This window comes from Leptodactylus fuscus, chromosome 6 (assembly GCF_031893055.1).
Source record: "Leptodactylus fuscus isolate aLepFus1 chromosome 6, aLepFus1.hap2, whole genome shotgun sequence".
Taxonomy (NCBI): domain Eukaryota; kingdom Metazoa; phylum Chordata; class Amphibia; order Anura; family Leptodactylidae; genus Leptodactylus; species Leptodactylus fuscus.
The window spans coordinates 340,830-363,671 of NC_134270.1; the positions used below are offsets into that span (position 1 = coordinate 340,830).

At 45.5% G+C, this 22,842-nt stretch overlaps 2 non-coding genes and 1 pseudogene across 2 annotated transcripts; all 3 read right to left on the minus strand.

The window, feature by feature from the left end:
- Window positions 1-14,936: 14,936 nt before the first annotated feature.
- Window positions 14,937-15,019, minus strand: LOC142210926 (U2 spliceosomal RNA; annotated as a pseudogene).
- A 493-nt stretch (window positions 15,020-15,512) lies between these two features.
- LOC142210895 (U2 spliceosomal RNA) lies at window positions 15,513-15,700 on the minus strand. Its single transcript, XR_012717023.1, has one exon. It is a non-coding gene; the product is annotated as a U2 spliceosomal RNA (small nuclear RNA).
- Window positions 15,701-21,585: 5,885 nt separating this feature from the next.
- Window positions 21,586-21,775, minus strand: LOC142210897 (U2 spliceosomal RNA). The gene has a single exon (XR_012717025.1). It is a non-coding gene; the product is annotated as a U2 spliceosomal RNA (small nuclear RNA).
- Window positions 21,776-22,842: the final 1,067 nt, after the last annotated feature.

Sequence of the window (22,842 nt, forward strand, 5' to 3'; positions counted from 1 at the left end):
ACAGGCAGGTTGTGAATGGTTGCTGAGGATTGTTCGGCAACACTGAACACCTTTGGGCACTGAAATTATCAAGAACCCAACTGCTCGCTGTTCTTCAGCTTTAACCTGTTCCTCCTCTGTCACTGATGAAAAGCTCTCCAGCCTAATCTGTAAATCCCACCTCATCTCCTGCACTCCACCCGATCCAGTCACATCCCCAAACACACTGTAGTCCTTACTTCGGCCCTATCTCATCTCTTTAACATATCGCCGCGTTATATCTGGAAGGTTCTATCTCCACTTTTTGACACAAATGAGTTAATAGTGGCCGGTGGTTCTTTGCACATCAGTCTACATGCTGTCTGAGCGGTGTAGTATTATCTGTGATATTCACTGAGAAAACGTGACTGCAAAATGGTTCCATCTCCAAATTTCTTATCTCCGTTCAGGGAGTCTGCATAGGGAAACCTCAAACAGAACACCGAGCACATTGACAAACAGTGAGCAATAAGAGCACACGGACCTCATAGACTATAATGGCCCCATAGACCAGAGTTTCCCAAACTGTGCTCCGGAGAAAACCAAGTGCTCCGCGAACCATCTACAGGTGCTCCGCGATATGGCAATAACAAATGGTTAATAGAGATGAGCGAACAGCGTTCCATCGAATATCAGGCTATTCAAGATATTCGATTAGAATCGAATACCATGCGGCAAATGCAGTAAAAATTCGTATCCCCTCCCACCTTCCCTTTTTTTGCACCAATAACTGCAGGGGAGGTGGGATAGGAACTACAACAATGGGGGCAGTGAAAAAAAAATAGGAAAAAGCCATTGGCTGCCGAAATCAGGTGACCTCGGATTCATAAGAATAGTGTCAGCCATCTTTGTCTCATTTGCGGCTTGGAGAGATAGGGAGAGAGATCTGCTGAGGGCGAGAGAGGGATTAGCTTCGGCTAGGCAGGAAATCTGAAGAACAACAACAGCTATAGAGCTATACTGCAGGGAGAGGAGTCCATGTACACTCAATCCAGCTTTCCTCAGTATATACCCCCCCAATAACCTAAGTGGTATACAGCAAATCAGTCAGGCCATATAGGTCATTCCAGCTTTCCTCGGTGTCTACCCCCCAAAAACCTAAGTGGTATACACAGCAAATGCATCAGGACATATACGCTCAATCTAGTTTTCCTCGGTGTAGACACCATAAAATTAGCATTTATATACATCTCAAAATGCGTAATCTAGCGCAATGGGACGTGGAGGAGGACGGGGTGTAGAACTGCAGCTGGGGAGCAAGTTTGCAGTCAAGCTACAGCGCATCCCATGCCGTGCCGTGGCATCTGCGGCCAATACATATAACCATTGTTTCTCCCGAGGAAAAAGGACTGTGGGGGGTAGCGAAAGCCCCCTCCTCATCAGGCCCAGCGCTCATGAATTGGACCTGATAGGCAAATTTTCCGGTCCAGATCAGACTGATCTATTTTGTTCAGCATCAGCCATACATTATCGTACGCTTATTTCTTAGTGAAGGACACTATAAAGTACCTTCTTGTTTCTTTAATGCACAACACCTCTTCCCTCTTCACTTACAATTTTTCGAACACAAAGTGAACGAGATAGAAGAGGTTCAATCGCACCTTTGCTTCTTCTGACGCCTCAATTTTTATAGATTAAGGGGCTGTTGCCCCGGCACTCAAGTTACTGAAAATGCCATTATTTCTCTCGGTTGGGTGTTTCACTCCCCTATCCCTTTTTCTCCACCAAGGGCAAGGTACCGCCAACTTGCACAGCACCCACCCCGGTTCAAGGGTTTTTCAGGGCCCCACTTTTCCTGCTGCTTGTCACGCAGCACAAAAGGAGGGACTTGCACCTCAGTCCTCCAAAATAGCTTAAGCTATAACCAGCTATTTTGCTGGAGCCAACCAGTTATTCCCCCTTTTCTCACCAGAGCTCTCACTGGGTACCCAACTTGGCACACCCACGGCTTGGTTTGGAGGTCTCAGGTTTCAGAATTTTGAACCTTGCCATGCTACCAAGGGCCTGCACTATAGCCCTTATGTAACCACCACGGTTACCAGACTCAATAGGCTCTCCTTCCCCCTTTTTTCACCAGCGACAACCCCTGCCCACTTCGTCACAGAGGTTGCTTGGTTTGGGGTTACAAGGGCTAAGCGCAAATAACTCTGCTACCACAAAGCAGGTTACACCCCTGCACCATAACGGATTTGGGTGCGATCGCTCCTTGTTGCCCTGGAACTAATCCTCACGCCCAAATAGCAGCAAGCCAGTGAAGTCCAGGCTATGAACCTGGATGATCCGGCAGGGCCGAGCGGAGGGTACCCGGGGCACCTTCGACTAAGATCCTTGACAGCACTAAGTTCACAGGTAAGAACAGAATTTTTTTTTGAATCACTTCCCCCAATACGGGTTTTTTTTTATTGACACATTTATACATACATGGATTCAAAAAACAGTAATCAAAACCAGATACATTGGGTTAAAAACAGGTTTAAAAACATAAAAGTGGCAATGCAGTTGTTTCAAATACAAGAGTTCCACTCCCTCTGATACCATTTCTTTAAAACATGAGATTTAGCATTTTTGTCTAAAAGATAATAAATATAAAGCTGACTAAAAACAACGCCTAAAACGTCCTCGGGAGATAAAATGTCCTTCTTAAATAATAAAATGTTCCTGGCCCTCCAGAGCGCGTCCTTTATACAGTTGATGGCCTTCCATGCCATTGCGTGTTGCTTCCGGGAGCGGCTGCTGTATAGTCCATAGAAAACAGCGTCCTTTGTCAGTTCTCTGAGGTCCGCCATCTTCCTCAACAGCGGTAAGATCTTGTTCCATACTGTCTGTGCAAAAACGCAGTCCCATAGTAGATGTTCTGCTGTCTCATCATGTGGCAGCCCCTCGGACAGGCGGCGGACCTCGCGTAGCCCCTCCGGTATTGGAAAGCTCGGCATGGAAGGCACCCATGGACGCTGCTCCAGGCCAGGTCTTTCTGTGAGTTATAAAGGTATGGACCGTTAATAAAATTCCAAATGGTTAGACACTTCTCTTCATTAAAATTCTTAATCCCACAAGTAATCTCCCTCTGTCTCATTGCTTTAATTAATTTTTTACTGTTCTTTAGCTCTGTCACACTGTCTGCAATTTAAAAAGACTAACAATTTTATCATATATTAAATAATGTGGAGGCAGTGTAAAAGCATACAGTGAACTAAGATTAATCTCATACCACTTAAAACGCCTCATAAAAACCCCCTAGGTTATAACAGGCAAAATATGATAAAAAGTTGTCTTTAAAAAGAGTGTTAAAACCGTAACAAAAATGCTTAATTAAATGGAACCTGGGAATATCGGGGAAGTCCTTCCCTCCCCTCTTCTTCCCCCTTACCACCACTTCTCTCTCTAAATTCTCCGCCCGCGACCCCCAAAAGAAAGTAAAACAGGCTTTGTTGATTTTCCTTAAAAGCACTGTAGGGGGAGTGAAGACAATACTTAAATACAATAAAATCGGTAAAATCACCATCTTCAGTATTAAAACTTTCCCTTCCATTGTTAATTTCCTCAGGTTCCACATACAGAATTTCTTATTTACCTTGTCAGCCACTGCATTCCAACTGTTAAGACCGTCATTGGACCCACTGAAGAAGACTCCTAAAATGGTGATTGCATCAGAGGTAGACACGGGAACATCAGTAAAATCCTCCAACATTTAAAATACTACTCTTATTTAAATTAACTTTGAAGCCGGAGGCACAGCAATAAAAATCCAGTTGTTTTAGAGTACGATGAATTGAAGGGGTGTCCCTGCAGAATATTGCCACGTCATCCATGTACCCCACTGCTTTCGCCTCTAGCCCCCCTCCACCGGGGAGGGGGACTCCTCTGATGACTTTGTCTTTTCTTAAGGTACATAAAAATGGTTCTAGGGCACATATGAAAAGCAGTGGGGACAAGGGACACCCCTGTTTTACCCCCAAATTTAAAACTACTTCCCGTGTCTTAAAACCATTCACTAAAATACGGCTGGTGCAGTTATTATAAAACATTGTAAGAGACAATAAAAAACCTTCCGGTATCCCCATCCTCTCTAAGACTTTGGATAGATAAGTGGGACACCCTGTCAAAAGCCTTTTCAAAATCAAGGGATAAAATGGCTAGCTGATTTTTCTTGGCCTTAGCGTTTTCTATAATATTGCGGATTAAAACCAGGCTGTCCCACACATTCCGCCCTGGGATGGCGCAGACCTGATTTGTGTGTATGATCTCGTGCGCCACTGCCTTTAAGCGGTTTGCACATACTTTTGCTAAAATTTTGTAATCCGTATTAAGTAGGGTGATTGGCTGCCAGTTTTTTAAGTCTGCCTTTTCTCCCTTCTTGTTCGGGGTCTTCAAAGTCACAGCCAGAAAATTGCTCTTCGTCATCACCAGCGCCACGGTGGGCTTTACAGTCCCTGTATGTGTGGTCCGTTTTCTGACAGAAGTTGCATTTTCTAGGGAGAGGACAGTATTTAAAATCATGATGGGGGCTACCACAGTTCCGGCACTTACTATTACACTAGTTCGGTCGATGTCCGTATTTGCCGCACTTCCTGCAGAAGTCCGGCATCCCGTTGTAAAAGAAGTCGCCGTTCGCAGTGCCAAGCCTGAAGCGCGCTGGTGGTAGGATTGGTCTGTCATTCACATCCCTCCAGATCCCAGCTATATATTTTCGCTTGCAGGTCCATACATTGCATATATTTTGGATTTTTCCTTCTGGCTCCACATCATCAAAAAAATAGCGAACAAAGGTGTCTGCTTCTACATCTGAAATGAATGAGGAATAAATTTTAACAGTAAGTACCTCCTTATTATCCATATGTTTTTTTAGGATAATACCCTGCTTAGCAAGGTCCTGATGTATGGCCTTAGCGAAGGCCGCCTTATATACATAATTGTCTCTTATGGTTACGTCGTAATCCCCACGTTTGGGGTAGTCTTGGACTGCTAAGAGCAGGAACGATGGCACCCCAATAAGTTTCTCAACAATGTGCTCTATTACGAATTTTACATTGTTGCGCTTGTCCGCACTATTGAGACAGATTCTCAGAGTGTTTTTGAGCCTTGCCCACTCGGGCACAGACCCCATTTCCGCCATCTTGATATTGCGGTTTGCTGAACGCTCCGCTGCGTTCTCACTCAACTCGCTCACTGTCTCAAGGACTAGAGTAGAGTACTCCTGGGGGGACCCCCTCTCGTTTCCCCAGGGACTAGGCTTCCCCCCCCCCCCAATAGCAGCAGGCTATAAACCCGGGCTATAAACCTGGGCAATCCCACCAGGCCGAGGGGGAGGGTACCCAAGGGAACCTAAAGCTTTGGCTAGTCTCAGATAACACTGCCACTGAGAAGACATTTTTTTTATTTTTTATCGAAGGCCTCAAACAGTACCAACGTAAACACCAAGTGAACGAAAAAAGTGGGGTGCCACTAAAAAAAAAACGTGCCCAGGATGCTATCAGTCAAAAACGTACCCTTACCCTCCCCAAAAGGAGAGAGGGGGGGTTCCCGACTAACTCTCCCCCACAAGGTCCAAAAGGAGCCGTGCGGAGTCGAGTACCAGTGGGCTAACAGCCGAAGCCGAAAGCCCTCAACTGCCCTTTTCCCCTTGGGGCTGCCACCACCCAGGGCACTACGAGCTGACCTTAGTCCGGTTTCACCTAGGGCTGCCACCACCAAGGTTACTCCCGGACCCAGACCAATAGACCTGCGTCCCCCCCAGCCAAAACCAGTGGCGGAACCGATTACTAACTGCGTCCCCCGGCAACATGCCCAAAGTGGTTCTCTCATTCCTACCTCCACAGATTTCGGTCTACTCCCGCCTTTACCCCATGGACCTCAGGCGGTTTCACGTAGGTTCTGCTTCTGATAAGAACAGATTTTTTTTTTTTTTTTTACTTTATCATCAAAAATATAATAAAACAAGTGAACATTTAACGTAAACGTACAGCCATACATCGAAATCAGGCAGACGGTATATGCTAAAGTATAATAAGAATGGTACAGTCTAAGCAAAGCAAAGATATATGCAAGAAACGGTCAAAAGGTATGTGCTAAAATGTAGAGAGGAGAGGTATATGCAAGGCAGAGACATAGGCATATGCAAAGAACAGTAACAAACGATATATGCAGGATAGGAAAACAAGGAACTCAGAACAAAGTGTTCCACAGATGAAAGTTCCAAGCAGCGTTGGCACTTTACGGCCTAGCCGCTTGACGTCTAGTAAATAGTACACATAAAGGTCTGAAAGGGCTAACTTGACACAGTCTCTTTTAGAAATTAAGTCTCTTTGAAAAAGCAGGATATTTCGGACCGACTATAAGGCTTGTTTCAGAGAGTTCAGGAAAGTCCAACACACCCTTTCTTTATCAGATGGTAAGTCCATGAACATGCCGTATACAACAACATTATAGTCCAGCCGGCGCAACCCCGTAGTGAACTTCAAAAGCTCACCTGCTGACTTCCAAACGGTCTGCGCATAACCACAGTTCCATAGTAGGTGAAGCAAAGTCTCCTCACCGCCACATCTGGGGCACAAGGAAGTGTTACTAAGCCTCCTTGCGTGCTGGAAAGCGCATGTGGGTAGGGCTCCATGCACGATCAATCATGCTAAGTCCTTGAGGCCATTGGCCAGGTAAGGAGCAGACGTTCTGGACCAAATTTTTTGGCAATTTGAATAGGAAAAACGATCAACAGGAACCGTGTCCAAGTCTGAAAGTTTTTTCGACATGCGTTTCAGACTCCGTAGAATGTCAGGGCACCTGTCCTTTAGTCCGTATGAAACAATAATCCTTTGGAGAAAGGTATAATGAGTGGGGCAGGACAACACGGCTGGGGACGTCAGGGGGAGTTTCAGCCAACCATTTTTCCGGAAGACATGGCCCACTGCATACCTTAAGAAATGTGACCATGAAATGTCCAAGTCCATAGCCCGGAAGATTAATGAAAAGAGGTTGACTGACAGAATGTGCTTCAAGTTCGGAACTCCCTTTCCACCCTTATCCATCGATTTGTAACAGACCTCTTGACAAATCTTTTCATAGCTAGAACCCCAGAAGAACTTAAAAAGCATCCTCTGGAGTTTCTTAAGGGTAGCCTCCGTCGGTGGATACACCATGTTCAGATACAGGAGCAGGGACAGCAGAACAGACTTGATAACTAATTTCCTACCTTCGAAGGATAGGTTACGCAGCCGCCAGAAGTCCACTCGTTTCTGTACTTTGGACTTGACGATGTCCCAGCTAGTGGCACCGTCATTCGCAGCACTGAAGTACACACCTAAGATTTTAACTTCTGCGCTGGGCGGGGGCAACATGGTAAGGTCTGCATCATTCCATAGCCCTAGCGTAAGACGGTCAGTTTTGTCCATGTTGAGACGAAACCCGGAAGCCGTGCAAAAATGCAATGTGGTCTGTAGAGCTCTCCTCAGGGATGTCTCTGAGTCGCACAAAATCGACACATCGTCCATATATGCCTTGACCTTTACCGGCACCCCCCGGTACAAACAAAATGGGGCTCAGCGGACAGCCTTGCATAACACCAGAGCACAGGGGGACCGCTGCCGACAGAGAACCATTAATTATGATCCTGCTATAAGTTTCTTTATACAACAAGGAAAGGACCTTCAGAAAAGGAGTTGGCAGGCCCATGAAATCCAGAACCAGCTGGAGGGTATACCATGTTCAAGTAGAGGAGCAGGGGGAGCAGAACCGATTTGATAATCAACTTCCTACCCTCAAGGGAGAGTTTTCGTAACCGCCAGAAGTCCACACGTTTCTGCACTTTGGACCTCACTATGTCCCAACTGGTGGCACCATAATTTGCTGTGCTAAAGTAGACTCCCAAGATCTTAACTTCTGCGCTGGGTGGAGGCAACATAGTAAGGTCAGCATTTTTCCACCGACCCAGTGTGAGGCGGTCAGACTTTTCCATATTGAGGCAAAACCCCGAAGCTGTGCAGAAATACGAAGTAGTCTGGAGGGCCCTTCTCAGGGACGCCTCAGAGTCACACAGGATTGACACATCATCCATATACGCTTTGACCTTCACCGGCACCCCCCGGTTCCCGGGGACTGGTACACCTTAGATCAAAGCGTCACTTCTGATGCTGCAAAGCAAAGGTTCTAGTGCACAAATAAACAGGATGGGGCTGAGCGGACAGCCTTGCTTTACCCCAGAGCACAAGGGGACCGCATCAGATAGAGAGCCATTGATCAGGATCCTGCTATAAGTATCTGTATACAGTCTGAAAAATAGGCGGCATTCGAGCTTGGTGTGCTCCCACCAAGCCATCAGGCAAGGGAAGAGGTGTTGGCGCCCCCGCAGCTTGTCATAGAGGCGGTGGAAAGCAGTGCGAACCTTCACGTCCTCCAGCAATTGGACGTTGAGTTTCCAGATCCCAGGTCCTTTCTGAGAAGAGCCAAGACGCAAGGTTGCGATTAGCCACCTGTGATCGGAAAAGACACAGTCCTTCAAAACAAAAGAATCAGGTCTGAAACTGGAAGAGACGAGGATGTAATCAATCCTAGACTGGTAACGTGAACTTCTCCAGGTGTATTCCGGACTGGCAGGGGAAAAGAACTTTCCAACATCGCTGAAAACAGAGGTTTAACCTCGTAATCTCTGAAGTGAGGGTGTCCCCTCTCCGCCTCCTCCCGCAATAACTGGTAAACTCTCAGGCAATAGTTTTCCGTGAAAAAAGAAACGTCCACAGAGCGACTGCTCTTAAGAAAGTCTTGTATACAAAACACATAAATCAGATCCACCTGCGCTGCTTTCAACAATAAATTCTCCACAATGTGGTCTAAGGCCATCTCATTTTGGGTATTCAGCTTAGTACAAATTTTTTTTTTTTTTTTTTTTAGAAAATCAGCTCAGACCGATAACGATGAAGCCTTTCTGGCGAAACGCGTCGAGGGTGTTCTAGTATCTCATCTTGTCACGGGCTCTGCACCAGTTACAACTGTCACCATGACTACAGGTAGCATCTTATTAGTCTGATACGCTCTCACTTATATTGTGTTATCATTTTGCCCTATGTTGTTATTTTCAACAACCATTGCATCTATTACTTGCTACATACATGGGCCATATTGATTAGACTAGTGTGTGCATACTGTTTTGCTTATTTCAGACTATTTTTGACTTTTAGTCAGTGTGGTGTGGACACATAGTTAAGGTATTTAACCTCTTCACTCTGATTGCTTAAGGATTATATTCCCTTACTATTATTTATTTATATATTGTTACCAGATATCATATGTGTCCTGCCTGATATACGTTTTGTAGTTGCTGCTTTGGTCAGACATTGGGGGTTTGACAAATATATATATGTACTGTTGGGCACCATATATATGGTGTATATTTTTCCCATCAATACATGTATACCCTTATCATATTATTAGTGCCTGTTGTTCTGAGTGCAGTACATGCTTGTGTGTCATATTCTGTACCATTCTCTTTGGTTTTTGTAACATCTTGCCCTGCTGCTTTTTTATGTGTTGTAATATTTATTCAATAAATTTGATATATTTTTATATTTATTGAGGATTGTTCATCCTTTTCAATTTCGATGATCTAGTACGTGATTTATTATCTGCTCTCCACATTTTTCTTCTTGTGCGATAACGCTCGTTGTACCTTACAAAAGTAAGGTATCAGTCTCCATCATAGCCGAAAATCATCCATAATTATACTTTTTATTCAGGGAATTACAACTTAATTCAGTCAATACATAACACAGAAGAAAAGCAGGCCTTTATGTCAGCCAGTCGCGCCATTTCATGCGCTTCCAGACCCCTTCAGCGTCCAGACCGTTTCGTCTATCTACTAAATAATAAAAATTCAATTTGTCCATAATCATATTAATGCAGTCATCTTCACTCACATCCTCCTGCCGATACACATACAAGTTCCTCACATCCCATAACACTTCTTTCACACAACACAACAATAACCACAACACTCTATCATTCACCCCACCCAGACTCACCAATCCGAACATGACAAACATAAAGGACATACACTCCACACCCGTTAGTTTTTTACACAGCTTATTTACCCTCATCCACACCGCTCGCGCTTTCTTACACCCCCACAACATGTGTTTTAAATCTTCATCGCCTCCACAGCCGGCGTAAGGGCACTGGGCAGATGGTGCCGGTCCCTTTCTGTATTGCACGCTTCTCACCGGCACAATATTATGCGCAGCCATCCAGTTTAGATCACGCTGCCTATTCCTAGGCCCAGGCTTCTCCACTTCATGCCACGCCTTTTTCACCTTCTCAGCATTCAACCCCTGGGCACATGACCTGTATACCACAATGTTTTTTGACCAATTTTTTATTTTTGGCGCAAGCATCCTTCCCTAGCGCACGCAACCCACGTTCCATCATAAATTTTTCCATTTTTAAATACCATGGCGCACTGACAAACGCAACCGGTCTGCTTGCATCCCCCGTCCACCATCCCATTCTCCTCAAACAAGACCCAGACAGGTATCTGACCATGCACCCCACTTTCGTTTGTCTTTCGACCAAACTCAGCCAAAAAAATATCAGGTTCGTTCCTATAAAAATCCTGAGGTCTGGGAAGCCCTGTCCCCCCAGTTTCCTATCCCTATATAAGATGTCCCTCCTCGCCTTTTCTATCGCACTCCCCCAGAAAAAATGCACAGTACCCTTATTAATTTACTGACCACCCTTTCATTAGGCGGAAAAACGAGCGCGGCATACAAAATTATAGGGAGTATCACGCTCTTAATTACCAGTAGCCTCCCTTTGTACGTGAGGTCCCTTAACCTCCATAATCCCAACTTTTTCCCAATCTTACTTCCTACTTCCTCCCAGGTTTTACGCCCTTTTAATTCAGGGTCAAACCTCACCCCCAAAATTTTAATGTTCTCCCCTGCGTCTTTTAAATTATCATCTACTATCTGACGGGGGAAAAAAAAAAAACCTTATACTCAGATTTATCCCAGTTGACTTTAAAACACGATACCAGACAGAACACATTCACCAACAATCTCACCCTCACATATCACACTCCGACTCACAAAACACGCACACGTCATCCATATATCCACGCACCTTCATTCTCTTCCCACCACATCCAGGCACCAAAAATCCTTTCACAACCTTATCTTTCCTAATCATGCATAACAGCGGTTCAATCACACAACAAAAAAGCATCGGGCTTAATGGGCACCCCTGACGTACTCCAGACAGAACCTCAAACTCTTCCGTTAGGACCCCATTCACACTCACCCTACTACATGCACCTTCATACAGCCCACGCAACAGCTTCACGAACCCACTCAGAACCCCATCCTCTCCAACACTTTAAACAAGAACGCATGCGCCACCCTATCAAATGCTTTCTCGAAATCTAAAGAAAGCACAATCACCCCCTTCTTTCTCTCCCGACAATCATACAGTAAATCACGCACCCCAATCACACTCTCATGTATTCTTCTCTCGGGCACCGCGCACACTTGCTCCTCTTCTAGCACACACCCAATCACCTCTCTCATTCTGTTCGCTAACAGTTTTGCAAATAATTTATAGTCGCAGTTTAGAAGGGATATTGGGCGCCAATTTTTTAAAGATTCTTTGTCTCCCTTCTTATAAAGCAATACAATCAGCCCTTCTTTCATCCTGTCAGGCATTCTCTCACCCGCAAACAACCGCTTCATTACCTCACACACATCCTCACCAATCACATCCCAGTACTTAACATAGAACTCATTCACCAACCCATCCACACCCGGACTTTTATTCCTATTCAACTTCCGTACCACATTCAAAATTTCATCATCAGTCAGACTATCAAGCATCCCTCCAGCCAAATCCTCAGGCACACGCATATCCAACGCATCCAACACGTCCTCACTCGCCCCCTGTTCACACTGCTTCCTCTCATACAGCTTTTTGCAAAATTCATGCACCACACCCACCACGCCCTTTCCACTCACCCTTCTCATGCTCTCATCTTGCAACCCGTCAATCAATCTTTTCCCATTCTTCAGTTTTTTTAAAGAAAAAATCTGTGCACTTCTCACCTTTCTCATATATTTTGACTCTCGACCTAAAAATCACGGACCTCCCCTTTTCCCACATACACTCATCCAGCTCCTTTTTCGCACTTTGTATTAAATGGTTAACATTGTAACTGTACTTTCTCTTTATTCTTTTCAGAAATCCCAGCCTATAGCTGATGCGCCTTAGTTGCGCCTTTTTAAAACCAGCCTTTGCCGCACCGGCTTTTTTAAAGAAAAAAAACTGTCCTCCTCAAACATCGCTACTTCTGCTCCTGAAGCTACTCCGGCAATAGGCGCATCAGCTGGGACACTGGGTGACCTCTGCCCCTCCGCTGCTTGCTGCCCTGCCGCCAGAACAGCTTTCCGCAGAGCCTCCACTACTGCCGCACTGACACTCTCCGCATCTCGTTCTGACTCTGCGGTTGTTCTACCATCACCGGCAAGCTCAGCTCCAGGCACATTGCTCAGTTTTGGCTCCGCCCCTCGGGCCGCCTCCACCACCTCCTCTCTTGCTGGCTCTGCTCCTTCAACAGCGGAAGGCTCGGCTGCAGGCACGCCTCCTGGCTCCGCCCCCTGAACCGCCTCTCCCTCCGCCGCCGCTGCGGGCTCACTTCTAGCCCCGGCAGTAAGCTCAGTTATAGGAGCGCTTTTAACCACCATATCACCAGGCTCCTCTGTTCCTTCTACACCTTTGGGTACGGTTCCGGCACCGGGCTGGGCAGTGGACACGCCTCCAGGCGCCGCCCCCTGGACCGCCTTCACCTCAGCCTTCTCCTTCCCTCCGTTCTTCCTTACTTTCTTGCGGGCAGGTAACCCCTCCTCCTGAGCCACCCCTGAGACTTGAGGGGCCGCCCCCTGTGGAGAGACAGACATTTCTTCAGACCCCAGCATACGTTCAACGCCCCTTAGGGCGACGGAATCCTCATCCCAGTCTAGGCGTTCGGGTTCCGATAGACCTTCAAACCCCAGGAAATTCACAGTAGCGACTGCGTCAGAGGGGCCGGCGGCCGCCACATCGGCATAGGACCGCCCTCTTGCTGGTCTCTGCTCCTCCTCCTCTCCCCAGTCATCATTATCAACTCCCGCTTGCAGGCCGTATATAGCGGCTTCTGTGGCCCTTGGACAATTTCTAACGACATGGGCACTGGAGCCGCAGATGTCACACTTGCGTTTGCTGTTACATCCAGCCGCCGCATGCCCCGTTTCTCCACAATTACGGCACCTCATCTCATTCTGGCATTCATCCTGGGTGTGGCTGTATTCCCCACACCTCCGGCAGTAGGAGGGCATCCCAGAATAATACAAGTACCCTCGGTTACCTCCCAGTGAGAAGTTAGCCGGCGGGGTTTTCACTCCTCCGACCCCCGTAGGATCTTCCCTTAAAGTGCACCAATAGCGCACATGCCCGTTGAAGACGCGCCATTTGTTCCTATTGGGGACCCCTCCCCTCACTTTTTTGCTGTATCTCCCCAGGAAGGCTTTGACCGTATTCACTGGGGTGTACGGGTTGTACATGCAAACATTCAGCATTTTTTCAGCCACAGAAAACAAGGGTTTAACGTCATAGTCCCGAAAGTGGGGGTGCCCCCTCTCCTCCGCCTCCCGTAGTAGCTGATACACTCTTAAACAATAATCTTCTGTAAAAAAGGAAACATCAACTGAGCGACTGCTCCTCAAAAAGTCCTGGATACAGAATACGTAAATTAAATCCACCTGTGCTTGCTTCAGCAGTAAGTTCTCCACAATGTGGTCTAAGGCCATCTCATTGGGTACATTCACCTTGGTGCAAATGAAACGAATCGTAAATCTCTTGCTTTCCATAACTCCTGGTATAAACGTGCCCGGTGGCACTACTTACGGCTTCCTGGTGAGGATCCGCAGTGAAGTAGGGTGGGGTCCCCTACTCAAAGTTTCTCCCTTGGCTTGGTTCACTCCTCTCTGACCGGCAATCCGTCATCACGCGAGGTCTGCACCAAAAGGTGAACAGGGTGATAGCCAATGCGTTTGGCATCACAGTAGGGCCCACGGCCCCACCTCTACACTTCTCAGCACATCGCTGTCTGCTTGGTACATTTTTGTCGTCATCGAAGCAAGTCCAAAAAATGCTAGACAGAGAAAATTTCCGAAACCGTATGAAGAATGTTCCTCTTGTATAGCGAAACAGATCAAATCCAGTTGCCACTACTGTCACTCAGCGATGCACAGCGCTTGCTGCAAATCTGCATAAACCCTGCCTGCATGTCAGTCTGTCTCCGGAGCAAGCAGGCAGCCACAAGAGGGCAACAAGCACTGCGAAATAAGAAGAAGAGGAGGAGGACGACGACAACAGCAGCAGTAATAGCAGTAGCAGTAGCATCAAGTTGTGCAAAATCCAGGTACAAGTGCAAAGCAATTTCTCTTGTTTGCCTCACATTTAAACACTCCGTTCTCTTTCCCGAAAAAATTTTTTCAAGTCAACAGCGAAATCTGAAGCAAAATGAGGAAACAAAAAAAAAACTTAAATTTGGACAAAAAAGAAAAAAATTACAAAAAATTACAATGATAACAATACGTCATATTTATATAGCGCCAACACATTCCGCAGCGCTGTACAATTTGTTGGGTTAATTTACAGACAACAATATACATTACAGAACTAGTCATTTCACACAATGCAGAAACTGAGGGCCCTGCTCGCAAGAGCTGACAATCTAAGAGGTAGAAGGGGTGACACAAAATTCTTGAACCAAAAAAAAAAAAAAAATTCGGAAATAAAAATAGGATTTCTCATCTAATTCTTCTGATTTGTTGCAAGACATTGAAATGCCAGCAAGCAGCAGAAGGAAAGAAGAAATTCTTTTTCTATTTTTCAACCAAATTAAGAGGGGTGCACCGGTCCTGGAGATACTGCAATACCAGGTCAATGCGTGGAGTGGACAGAGCAAGCTCTATTTCCATCTCCCTGTTCCAAACCAGCCCAGCAGCGAGAGAAACCAATACACCTGAAGAAGGGCATAGTGTAACGCCCGAAACGCGTTGTGTGAGAGTTTGTTGAAGTCAAATAAAATCGAATCTGCTATTTTACTAAACAAGTGAGCGCAGTTCCTTACTACTGGATTCTGACCGGATCTGAGTTGTTGGTCCTACACCCCTATTATTTACACCCACGAGGTGTCTGGAACATTGCTGCCTCGACCTTGGAGAAGCATTTTGTGGCCTAACATTTGCAAACAGTGTTGTGGCTTAGACCCACAAGCCTCCAAGGTGAGCTCCTTAGATTAATTAAGATCACACCTAATTCAAGAAATACTGCACTACGTTTTGCTCGGTGTTTTGTCATTCTTTATTTCTGAAATAAAAATAGGATTTCTCATCTAATTCTTCTGATTTGTAACAAGACATTGAAATGCCAGCAAGCAGCAGAAGGAAAGAAGAAATTTGTTTTTTATTTTTCAACCAAATTAAGAGGGGTGCACCGATCCTGGAGATACTGCAATACCAGGTCAATGCGTGGAGTGGACAGAGCAAGCTCTATTTCCATCTCCCTGTTCCAAAAATCCATTTAATATATGGTCCCCAGATAGGGGACGTATCAGATATTAAACAGATAAGAACAGATTTTTTTTTTTTACATTTTTATTATAAAAAGGCAAGTTAAAAGAACAAAACTTTAGCTAAAGAAAATTACAACGGCACTTTGGCCTCGAAGTACAATGTGCAGAAAAAAAGGAATATAATGGCACTCTGGCCCCGAAATACAATATTTAGAAATATTCAGCAATGAAGTACAATGGCGCGGTGGCCCCGAAATACAATAAGCATGGATAAACAAAAATGCAATTAATATTTTGCAAGAGTTGCGTGAGAAAGGGAATAATCAACTGGTGGAGCTGGAAAAAAACAAAGTTTAGAACATGTTATTCCACAGGGAGAAGTGCCATAACTTGCTGGCGTTATGTTTGCCCAGTCTTTTGCAGTCCAGTAAGAAATAAGTGTAAAGTTCACTGAGTGCCAAACGAATACAGTCCTCCTCAGAGATAGTCTTTCCTGTGTAGGAGAATGTTCCTTACTGTCCATAAGGAAAACTTCAAACAGTTAGTAAAGGTCCAGAGGACCTTGAATTTTTCCTGAGGTAGCTGGTTTGAAGGTAAGCCATAGAGAACAAGGTTATGGTTGAGGTAATTTAAACTGGTCAGGAACTTGAGAAGATCGCCCACTTTCCTCCAAACTCCTTGGGCATAGCTGCAGTTCCACAGAAGATGGAGAACCGTTTCATCCTGACGACAATTTGTCCTGGGGCAGGCTGAATCTCTGCTATAACGTCTCCTATACATGAAGGCTTTAGTAGGTAGGCAGTCCTGCACCGCCATCCATGCCGTGTCTCGCAGGGTATTGCCCAAGTAAGGGGCAGCGACGTTCTGCCAGATCTGTTTGGAAATCTGGAAAGAGAAAAATTTTACCGGTAGCAAAGTTTCTTTTGTCTTATGTTCTGATAAGATTTTCCTGGAACTAGAAAAAAGATTAGAGTCCATATTCTGTAAGTTAAAATGGGCGATAATACGTTCAAGTAAGGTGTAATGTTTAGGACAGTCCAGGCGAACAGGGGTCATTAGACCGATAGTGAGCCAGTTACGTCTCCTGAAGGTATGTCCCACCGCATACTTTAGAAATAGAGACCAGTTAGTGCCTGCAGACAAAGCCTTAAAGCAAGTAGCAAAAAAATTTGCATACAGTATATTCCTGACATTTGGCGCACCTTTGCCGCCCTTTTTTGGTAACTTGTACATGACTTCTCTATCGTGTTTGGATCCCCACAGGAATTCAAAAAGAAGCCTCTGGATGACTCGCAAGGTAAGATCACTCGCCGGGAATACAGCGTTCAGGTATAGCAGGATGGGGATGATGAGACTCTTTATAATAAGTATTTTACCCGCCAGGGACAGCTTACTGGTCTTCCAGTATTCCATCTTTCTGTGTACCTTCAGCTTGACTTGTTCCCAGCTGGCGTTACCATCGTTCTTTTGGTCATAGGTGACTCCCAGGATCTGTATCTGGTCCGACTGTGTCTGGAGAGAAGATACCTGAACAGATGTTAGAACCCCAGAGGTAAAACAGTCAGTCTTTTGCATGTTAAGTTGAAGGGCTGAAGCCTGGCAGAAATACTCAGTCTGTGTTAGCTCTCTCCTGAGGGCCGGCTCTGTGGTGCAGAGTATGGTGATGTCGTCCATGTATGCTGTAAGTTTAATCTCTGTACCTGCTCCCCCAGGAAGGGGGACACCCCTGATGCACTTGTCTCTGCGGATGGAGCAAAGTAGTGGTTCTACTGCACAAATGAACAGGATTGGGGACAGCGGGCAACCTTGTTTGACGCCTGATCGGAGAGAAATTTCGTTAGTAAGATAACCATAGACAGATACCTTGCTAAAACAGTTGTTATACAGCAATTGAATACAGTGCAAAAAGACTTGGGGGAGGCCCATTTTCTGTAGGACCCGCCAGAGGAAGTTGTGCGACACTTTGTCCAAGGCTTTGAGAAAGTCTATGCTGAGCACTGCTAAGTCCTGCTTTCTCTCTTGCTGATACCAGATGGAGTCTTTTAGGATGTTCAGATTAGTGGTGATGCTTCTTCCTGGCACCGCGCAGGTCTGGTCGGGGTGGATCAATTTCTCCAGAACTCCTTTGAATCTGTTGACAACAATCTTAGAAAAAATGTTGTAGTCTGTATTCAACAGTGTAATAGGGCGCCAATTTTCAAGTGTGTCTCGGTCGCCTTTCTTGAATAGGAGAGTGACTATCCCACATCTCCATGACTCCGGCAGATTGTCACACGAAAAAATTTCCACAAACATGGCAAGCAAATCAGTTTGTAATATAGGCAAAAAGGTGATGTAAAAGTCAATGGGGAGACCATCTGATCCGGGAGCTTTCCCTGTAGAGAAGCTTTTTACAGCCTCCAGAATCTCATCAATGGTTCCCTTTCTGCTGAGAAGTGACTGGTCCGTTTGATTTAAACTGCCACCCAGGGAGTCCAAGGCGTCTGCTAGGAAGGCGCTGTCAGTAGGTAAGGCTGAAAATAAAGCAGAGTAAAAATCATGAGCATCTTGGAGCATACCGGTGTTGGTGGTGGCGCCTGCCAGTGACTGGATCGGCTCTTTGAGCTGTGCTACTTTCTTGAAGAAGAACCGTGAGCAGGTTTTGTTCTCCTCCAGGTGTTTGACTTTTGCGGCAAAGATGATTTCCTTCCCTTTTTTCTGGATGGCTGTGGTAATGTCTTGTTTTACTTTTTTGATCAGCTGATCTACGTTGACTCCGACTTCTTTCAGCTTATGGCAAGTCTGTAATTTGGTAAGCAGTCTTTTATACCATGCCCTTTTTCTCCGTGCTGCCGCGATGCTTTTATTGATGAAGAAAATCCGGATATCACGCTTAGCGACTTCCCACCAGGCTAAAACGGAAGGATACAGAATTTTTTTTGGAAGATAAATGATTATAGAATAATTCAAAGTCTTTTTTGGTTTGCTCGTCCTCCAACAGAGAGGTATTAAGGCGCCACACTCCTTTCCCCTTATTTTGTGTGGGTAGTGCAAAGTTCACTTTTAACAGTTTGTGATCAGAAAAAATGTTCTGTTCCAATGTAGCAGAAACCGGTGTAATGGAATTACTCATTAGGACAAAGTCTGTCCTGGATTGGTAGAGATCATTTCCCCATGTGTAACCTGGGTCTTGTGGGTTGCAGTACCTCCATGTCATACCTTGTCATACCTGGGATCTGCAGAGCCTCCGAGTCTGGTGTCACCTGGCAAAATAACGTTGAAATTACCTGCCATAATTAGAGGAGAGGACCCTGGAAGAAAAAACTGTAGATCCTCCAGTAGCCGGGCTCTGTCTTCTAAAGAGGGGGAAGCATATATGTTAATAAGCCAGAAAGTACAGTTGCCAAATTTCAGATGACGCTGGATAACTCTGCCGGGTACTAGTTCCTGGAAAGAAATTAAATGCACATTTGGCTTTTTACATAGTACTCCTACACCGGAGTTTTTATTGGTGTTATCTCCGGACCTTCCAGTAGGCACGTATTGCGGCATAGTTGGGATCATGACTCAGACCGCATTCCTGCAGTAAAATCATGTCGGCATTGTTAGTCAGTAAAAAATCGAATACTGCAGCCCTCCTAGAAGGGTTCTTGATGCTCTGTAATTTCAAGGAGCTTAGCGTGAGTGTGGCGGTCATTGTTGGGCATCAGAGCAACTTCCGGAGTCAGAGACAAATGTAGGAGATGCCGGGGAAAAAACAATTTCAGGAAACAGACTTTGGAAGGTAGTAGCGGCATGGTCAGTATACTGTGAAGCAGGGGTGTAGGCAAGGAGCGGAGATGGTACAGGTATTGGCTGTAAAGGGTTTCCCGTAGGTGGGAGTTGACCCGGAGGAATAGCGTAGTGTGAAGAATTTGCCATGAGATTAGAGGGGGTAGGAGAGACAGAGCTGGACGGAAAAATATTTTGCTTCACCGCCCCTCCATCTAGTTTAGCTGCCTTCTTTCTCCTTTTAGCCCTTTGGTCAGACACCAGTGTCCAATCTCCCTCAGCTGAGCCATCCATGAGGGGTTCCCCCCCCACACTTCAGTCCCCTCTGAGGAGTCCCGGACGTCCATTGACTCCTTTCCTTTGCTATCAGCAGAGATCCCCATGACAGGAGTATAAGGTTTCTCACCATCCTTCGGCGTTTTTTCCGCTTCTTTGGCGCTGACAGTCTCCAGTCCGTGAGTAGTCACGGCTGGAGCGTGCACAGTCGTTTGTTCTGTCCTTCTTTCCGGGCAGGGAGGATCAGGGATAGCGGTGGATGATGGACCAGGTGCGGAGGTGGGAGCAGGCTGGCCGGGTTCACCTTGAGCAGGTCCCGCTGAGGAATCCGCTGCAGCTTCGGCGTAAGATTTCTTCCTGGAGGGGCCGTCTTTGAACATATGTCCTGGACAAAAACAGCTATTACACAGGATTTCGTTAGTACAGTCCTTAGTGGCGTGACCACTCGTAAAGTATTTTTTGCAGAGTTCACCGTAAGTACAGTCAGCAGCTCTGTGTCCTAAGCCATAACAGCGGGTGCAGGTTAGAGGCATTCCACTATAAAAATGTCTCCCTCTCTTATTACCAATTCTAAAAAAAGAAGAGGGGTGCAAAGGGTCACCGGAGCCAGACCGTAGGGGGTCTTCCCTCAGTTTCACTCTTACCCTGTACTTTCCAGTCCAGATTTCTTCCTCATTGTAGATCCTGGAGTAGCCAAAAATCTCTGCAACATATCTATGTCGGTATTTCAGAATATCATCTATTTTGATGTGAGGACTTTCCATGTGTACAGTAATAATTGTCAGCTCTTGAGAAAATAAAGCGATAAATTCTAGCCCCTGTAAGTTTTCATTGTCGAGGTTAGCGGTGATGTAGCGGCAGAGCCTGTGGCAACTTACGGTATCCTCCAGGGTCAGGGTGAACTTGCCAGGCGCCTCCTGGAGGGCAAAGATGGAGTCTTTCGTGACGTGCAGAGTTTCAAGCAGGACCTTGTTCACGAAGAACTTGGTGGTTACTGCATTCTTCAGGTTGTCAGCGATTAGGACCCGGAATGAGTCCTTAATCCAATGTTCACGATCGCCAGCGTAGCGAAAGCGACAGGGCGTCGGGGGAGCCGCCATGGTAGGTAGTTTAAAGCCGTCACTACGATTAGGCTGTGTCCCCTTGGGTAAGGGGGGGATCGCCTTCCCGTTCCTCCGGGGCTAAGCTCACCCCCCAATAGCAGCAAGTAGGTGAAGTCCGGGCAATAAACACCGGGCGATCCCACTAGACCGAGGGGCAGGGTACCCAGAGGACCTTATGGAAAATCACAAATGATAAGGTCACTAATCAGACCTAACCACTCGATCTTAGCCAAAAGGCTGAGAAGCGATGGCAAGTGCTCGGCACCTGTTCTGGCGCCCTTCCGTGTTTACTGTGCAACGCTCAAGGTGTGCACCAGGGTGCTGTTGCCCTATTTATTTTTCCTTTCCCTTAATGAAGTAGAAACCAATTAGCTTGTGCAGGTTTTCCCTACCTGCCACCAAAAGTGAAAAAAGAAAAGAAAAACTTTTGTGCAAGGCAAAGTGACATGTGCAAATGTTATCTTGTGACGCCAACGGATTTTGCCGAAGTTTGCGAATCTGCATAAACCACTCCCACCGCTTGACCACACCCATTCAAGTGTCCGGTCAAGTGCAAGTTCAGAAATAAATTTATGCCCAAAAATTTTCAAAGAATTCAATGCATTTAAAATTGAATAAAATGGCAGCAAATCAGACACTTTGCAGCAGTAATGTCATTTGCAATCAATCAATCAATCAATCAATCAATTAATTAACCAATCAAAGAAAATAATTAATGAAGTACCTTTCAGGTAGAGTCAGTCACAGCATCAGGCCACGTCCAACTGTCAATTTTCTCTTTGCTAGCTTGCCAGGTGCAGCAATCTTCTCTGTTGGTCGGTCAGTCCTCTGTCTCTTTCTTTCAACTGAATTGGAAAGGGGTGCACCGATCCTGGAAGTAATGCAATACCAGGTCAATGCGTGGAGTGGACAGAGCAAGCTCCGATTCCAGCTCCCTGTTCTAAAAATCCATTTAATATATGGTCCCCAGATAGGGGACGTATCAGATATTAAACTGATAAGAACAGATTTTTTTTTTTTTTTTTTTGTCATACCATTCAGGTATGGCTATCATTGGCCGTTACCAGTCCATACCGTATTCTAGCCAACAATGCCACTCATCATCAGCATGAATTTTTGTTTTTTTCACTTTTTATTCCAGAACCACATTGGCAGTTACAACTTAGTTTAACAACCTTTTCCATTTTTGGAATTTCCAAAGACCTTCCCCGTCCAACCCTTTTTTTTTTTTTTTTTTTTTTTTTTTTTCCATACCATTCAGATATGGTGAACATCTGGCTATAACCGTGGCTAGTATTCGTTCAGGCCAGCATCACGAATCATCATCGGTATGTTGTCAGTTTATTTCCTTTTTTAAATCTGTTCTTATTTGTTTTCAACCAAGGGATTTACATTTTCATGTTACATAAAACATTTTCTTAGTTTAACATGGCCTTCCACTTCATGAATTTCCACAATCCCTCTCCATCAAGGCCTCTACTGTTGTCCAACTTATAATAAAAGTATAATTTTTCCAAAACCATTTTTATAGCATCCTCGACTGGAATATCCTCTTTGCGGAATATTAGCAAATTGCGATTGTTCCAGATAACCTCTTTTACACAAGTAAGAAAAAGCCACAACACTCTCTTCCTTCCATCCTCCACCTTTGCCATACCATACATTATAATTTTGAAAGTTAACACATCAATTCCAGTAATACTTTTAGATATTCCACCCAACCTCCCCCACAGTTTTTTGGCATAACCACATCCCCAAAATACATGCTCTAACGTCTCCTCACCTGCACACCTCTCTCTCGGGCAATCAGGATTGGGGTTTAGCCCTCTCCTGTGCTGGACACTACGCACCGGTAAAACGTTGTGAGAAGCCATCCACAGTAGATCTTTTTGCTTGTTGGTAGTGTTGTAATTCCCAACATTTTTCCATACTTCCGCCGCTTCTGTGGAGTTCAAACCCAGAATTGGGCATAATACCTGGTTGAGGCATCGAGTTTTTAGCCTCTTTTTTCCTGTAATAAATTCATCCATTTGTACGTCCTGTAACTGGTATTGGTTTATAAACTTCCCTACATATTGGTACCCTGGGGGGCAATTAAAGGCATATGGTTTG